Genomic DNA, 5,968 nt, shown 5'->3' with positions numbered 1-5,968 from the left:
ACACGTGTGTGTATACACAGGCTCACAAAAATGATTTGTTTTCCAACTACAAAAATATTCCTCATTTCATCTACTAGCATCCCATGTCCCCTAGGGAAAAACATTATTTCAGCAAAAAGCAAAACTTAGTCCCAATAATTTGCTACTTTAAATGCAAAGGATTTGAGGCAGGTGTTTGGGGCTAAAAACATATTAGCAAAGACTTAGAAGAACAGACAAGAGTACTTTTGGAATTGTTTTCTGTATCTAGCGGTCAGGAAATCTTTTCTTGTAGATGGTCTCCAAATCTAAAAACATCACTTAGCAATGTAGCAAGGCTTAGCATCCTGCCCCCCCCCCTTTTTTTAATTTCCCTAAACAGAGACTATTTTAATGCTCAACTGATCAGCAGCCAAGTGTGCTGCATTCACCATCATCCATGAGGAATTATAAGAAAGGTGACCCTCACCTATGGCGTTTGCAGAACTGTATGTGTGAAGATGTGGGAGAGAGATTGGCTCCACATGGGAAACTAGTGGAACCTGAAGTGGTAGGAGGAAGTGACTCAGAAGTAGGAGATGCTTGGTGCATGAAACAAGAAGATAGTAGTGAAGAAGAGGAAAAAATTGAGGAGGAAATAGAGTGGCGCTCTGGCATGATGGTCAGAGAGCACAGGAGAGAACAAATGAAGAGATGGAAGTGGAAGATGAGGGGACACTCTGGGAAGGAATCAGAATCAGAGTCTGAGGATGAGGAGATGAAGATGAGATGGAGCCTCGCCTTAAACCAGCCTTCATTTGAAAGAAGGACTGAGTAATAGTTCAAGAACATGAGGCTGAAGCAATGAAACAGAAGGAGTTGGAGCAGGAGGCAAAACACATGGCTGAGGAGAGGCGCAAGTACACACTCAAGATTGTAGAAGAGGAGAGACCAGGAAAGAGCTGGGGGAGTAGAAGAGATCCCTGGATGCACTGAATACTGATGATGAAATGAGAAGAAAGAACAAGAGATCCCTAGATGCACTGAATACTGATGATGAAATGAGAAGAAATATGAGGCATGGAAACTTTGGGAGCTGAAGAGAATCAAGAGGGACAGAGGAGATTGAGAAGTACTTGAGAAGGAGAAAGCAGAAACTGGATGCATGTGAAACCTGACTGAGGAAGAGAGGCCAGCTGAGCTTCGGGCAAATAAGTAGTTTTATCAACAAAGTTGCTAAGGGCAAATATAAGTTCTTACACAAGTATGATCACTGGGGTGCCTTCTTCATGGCTGAGGATGAAGAGACTTCAGCGCATCTACCCGGGAGGATCATTTCAACAAAACCATTCTTCCCAAAGTCATGCAGGTCAAGAACTTCGGGCACTCTGGTCCCAAACACACCCACCTTGTGCATCAGGACAGCACCTCCTCTGACATAGCAGAGGGCCAAGCGAGTGCCCAGAACATGAAGTTCTTTGAACAAAAGCAGCTGGGGTACAAGGTGTATTTGAATGGATATCTGCCAAGAAGTGGAAAACTACTTAAAGTTCAACCACTTATTCTTCGGATGTGGGACATGCGGGCAAGTCTCAGCATCTGGGCCTTGATTTGCTTTTCCCGTTATTTACATGGCCCATGTTTCCAGCCTTTTGGACCTGCTGCCATACTTGGGACACTGGGCAACCCAGTCTTGGACGGTGCTTTGTGAAGTTTGGACTCATGCTTAGAAACCCACAGAAAAGCACCATCCAGCTAGGATTACCCCCACTTAAAACTATTTCTGAGAAATCTTAGATTTCGTCACTGCTCTGGCTTCCCAAATTCACTTGGGTTGCTTTTCCCAGCCCCTTGCTTGGGTCAGAAACATGCGCATATATGTGGACAGTGTGTTGCTTCTACCTTACAGGAAATCTAAGCTCATTGAAACTTGTATTTTTGGCTGGAGTCCATTTTTCTAGGTGAACATACTTTTTAAATCCATTTATGAAAAGAAAGAAAAAAATCGGAAGTCTTCCCTATCTATAGGCTGGTGACTAAATTACCATTAGAATTTAATTTCCTCATCAGTTTTTTACTCACATGTTTCAGCCAGGAGAAATTTCAGAACTTTTCCCAACAGAAGACCCAGAAGCACGGGGAGAGGACCCTCTCCTCGAGGAAGAGGGGGAGAGCACCCAAAATAAATTCCTTCTACTTCAGCACAGCCTAAGGCCATTGCCCAGAAAATTATCAATTTAAATAACAAGGAAGAAGGGAGTGAATATTTATGGAGTGTCTACCTCACGCATGCTTTGCTGGGAACCTTATATAAAAGCAATGTTAGCTATCCTTTTTAAAATAACCATGTGCTAGGCATTGTTCTAATTGTCTTACCTATGTGTTTTTTCCAGTTTATTCTCATGACAATGTAATCAGCATGTAGGTAGTTATCTCCATCCTATATAATAAAAGGCTAATATGCAAATTGACCAAACAGAGGAACAAAGCAGGAGCTGCGCCCTGGTGGTCAGTGCACTCCCACAGGGGGAGCACCACTCAGCCAGTAGCCGGGCTTACAGCTGGTGAGTACAGTAGCGGTGGTGGGAGCACCAAGGATGGCCTAAGCCATCAGTCAGACATCCCCAAGGGTTCCCATACTGCAAGAGGGCACAGGCTGGGCTGAGAACACCCCCCCCCCAAGTGCATGAATTTTGTGCAACGGGCCTCTAGTTTTACCGAAGAGGAAATGGAAGCTCAGAGAGCTAAATAATTTGGCCAAGGTCACACAGCTAGTTATTCTAACTCCAGCTAGAACTAGAGGCTGGAGCTGCCAGACTGCGGTATGGCTGTTTGCTCTTTTCTATGCAACACAATGGCTCTCAACAGGCAAAGCTCTCCATGGGAAAGATCTCCATTTCCTATTAATCTTCATATTCCCAGCTCTAGTCCATTTCCTCACTCATAGTAGGCATTCAGTAAGCGAATAAAAGTACAGAAAAGTAGGTATGGTGTGTTAATATATTACAAAGAAGAGAGGGAAATAAGAAACAAGTGGGTGTCCTTCATAATTCAGAGTGACACCATGTTGCACCATTTCTGGTCGGCTGCATTTAATGATGCCCGATTTACATGGTCAGAAAGCAAGTCAACTGCAGCGACCATCATTTTGTGAGCCTGGTTGGACTCTTCTTACCTGCTGATTTCCATTAAATGCCGTTTAGAAAAATAATTGTGTGACTTTGCCCTGTTGGCTTTAAGTATAAATAGTCAGTTTGGCTGCTAAAATATAATATTCAAGGAGCGCAGAGAGACAAGCAAATTTTTTTTAAAGATGCTTTAACTGAAGACAGGAGATACTAGATGGTTTCTCATTGCAGTCTGCCACATGTGCGCTGCTCACTCTGCTGGAGGGGCTGTGCCATCCATGTCACAGAGCCATCAGTCATGGATTATGGCTGCAAGGGGTGCCTGGTTTAATCTCATTTTTGAATGAATTAATATTATTAGTTCTGACAAATTAATGGTATTAAATGTGCAAGGTGAGTATGAATAATGTCTCCATCTACCTATTACTAAATGTGCTCCATCCTTGTGTAAGAAAGCTTATTGAACCAAGTCCGTGGAATCCTCTATTCTAAATTCTAAAATACCTCCTTAGAAGCCTTAAAAAGATGGGTTACTACACCTGTGAACAAGTGTTTAAAGATATAAATTTATACATCAGTCCGTGATGGATGTGGCTACAATAGAGTTCATCACCAGAGAAAGCTATGACATTGTGGTAGTTTATTACAAATGTAATCATAAGTATATTGTACCCAAGAAAATCTATCTTCTATAAAAGCTTTGAGCCTCCCCACCTGCCCTTCCACCTTCCAATAAAAAAGTCATTGCTAAGGTTTACCCAGTTCCAGACCAAATGCTTCAGTGTATCTTAATTTGAAACCATTTTTATTTCCTAATCCAAACCTAAATGAGATATGTTGTTAAAGTTCAGTTTTGCTGACACAGGACTCTATGTCTGTGGTTGAAGTTTTGGGAAGATGATGATCAAATGTGAATGAGCCCAGGCGATGGTTTTGTCTGACTGATATTTTTAGTTATTAATTTAAGGGATCTATTGCTGTGAACCTGCTCATTTTAAATCCTGGACACTGTGGCACACATTGTGGCATACAGCCATGTTACCTTCATTCTCTGCTTTTAAAAAAATCCTGATTTAAAAAAATAAAAACATTGCCTTAAAAATAACAAGACTTTGTTCAGGTAACAGGTAGAGATTCCTTGAGAGGTAGATTCTTCCCCCAGATTTATGGTGATCTTATTATCCTCTGGGGATTAGCAGTTCCGGCCAATGAGATGTAAGAAGAGGATAAAGCTTTTGAAAACTAGAGTCAAGCACAATGCTTGGTACTTGATAACTACTTACTTCATTCATGAGATGTATTCAGTCTAAATGTTCTTAATGGGCATTTAACAGGAAGATGTTCTATACACCTGTACCTTTAATAACTCTCACACTTTTTCCTAAAATGTACATCCACGTACTCAGGTGACCATATCATTCCCCTCCTTTTATTTTTGCTATTATTTTCTTATTTAAAATTCCTATTACTTTATTATTTAAAATTTCTAGCATTTTTCACTTTATTAAAGCCTTTTTCCAATAATCCATAGAAGTGCTGTCCCAATGGTCATAATGCAAGCCACATACAAAGTTTTAAATGTACTGGAGACCATTGAAACAGATGAAATTAATGTTACGTTTAATCCAATGCCCATAGATCCTTATTTTAATTGTTTTCAATATATTCAGGAAATAGATGACATTAATTTGTAAGAATCTTCTGAGGTTATGTCTTATCCCTCGAATGACATTTTAACATCCCCTTATCATATTTTCTTTTTTGTTAAACAGAACATGATTATATCTAATACACAAGTATGATACAACCGAAAAGTCACACACCAGAGTAAAACAATAACAAAAAACATGGTTATTTCATTTGCCATGCACGGGAAATGGTTAACATCTTTAGTCATAAACAAGCTCTTAAAAACCAGTAATGCAAGGAAACTGGGAAAAATAAAATGAAATAATACAAGTGACGATTAAGCATTAAGCATATCCGATGATTTTGCTGAGCAGTGGTGAAAAATAATTTCTCTGCAGTATCACAGTGAGCAGAATAAAGACACTGACACCCAATGTTTGTCAGTTTTGAACAGTGTTGTACAGTCCCCTCTCATATGTTCAAATGGGATCAGTAAAGCAAAAGGATTTCAAAGGAATTTTCCTAAGAGAAGGCTGAGCAATGCATTAAGCTAAGTTTTCTATGCATTCATGGAAATGTCATGAATGGGAAAACACACCATGTTTTGATTAATGGAGAGTCACTTGTGCCATAGTTTCCATTAGTCATTGACCAGTGACAATGGCATGATCTAGGCAGACAAATCCTGGCCCCAGGTCCAGCTGCTAGCCTCTCCATTTCCTCTGGTTGGAGAACTAATCAATTAGTGTGTGTGTGTATGTGTGTGTGTGTGTGTGTGTGTGTGTGTGTCCCAAAGCTTCTTTCAAACTTGAGGTTTGCAATTTTTAAACACTTTTGGGTTGCTCTCTTGGAAGAGTCTGAGTGTTCCTTTTGTACCAGGAAATTTTGTACCCCCAGGTAGGCAGTAATCCCCAACAATGTTTTTAGCTCTACCCAGTATTTAAGTGCTTAATTTATTTTCAAGTTCTATTTGTTTTGCCATGACACTAATTTGTGGTTAGGTTATAATGATAGCTACCACAATCATTTAAATTGCTGGGAATCTTATTTTGGGGAGGAAAAACCCCTGAAGTCTTATTTTTATTATGTTTGTTTAAGAATTCTCTCAGAATTTTTCTTTTCCCCAATTCTACCCCATTTTAGGTGTTTTAGGAATAACTAACGGTGAACTTGTCTGTGTAAAATTGCCCTGAGCTATTCTTTAAGTTAATTATCACTTCTTTTGGTTCTGTGAATGGCTGTTCAATGATTCT

The 5,968-nt window shown here is 40.0% G+C and overlaps 1 pseudogene; it reads left to right on the top strand.

Moving 5' to 3' along the window:
- The first annotated feature begins 418 nt into the window (after window positions 1–418).
- Window positions 419–1,506, top strand: LOC102754725 (annotated as a pseudogene).
- The last annotated feature ends 4,462 nt before the right edge of the window (window positions 1,507–5,968 follow it).

Source organism: Myotis davidii, unplaced genomic scaffold, assembly GCF_000327345.1.
Source record: "Myotis davidii unplaced genomic scaffold, ASM32734v1 scaffold281, whole genome shotgun sequence".
Taxonomy (NCBI): Eukaryota; Metazoa; Chordata; class Mammalia; order Chiroptera; family Vespertilionidae; genus Myotis; species Myotis davidii.
The sequence above is the reverse complement of the archived record's forward strand: the minus strand, read 5'-3'. Positions and strand labels throughout refer to the sequence as shown.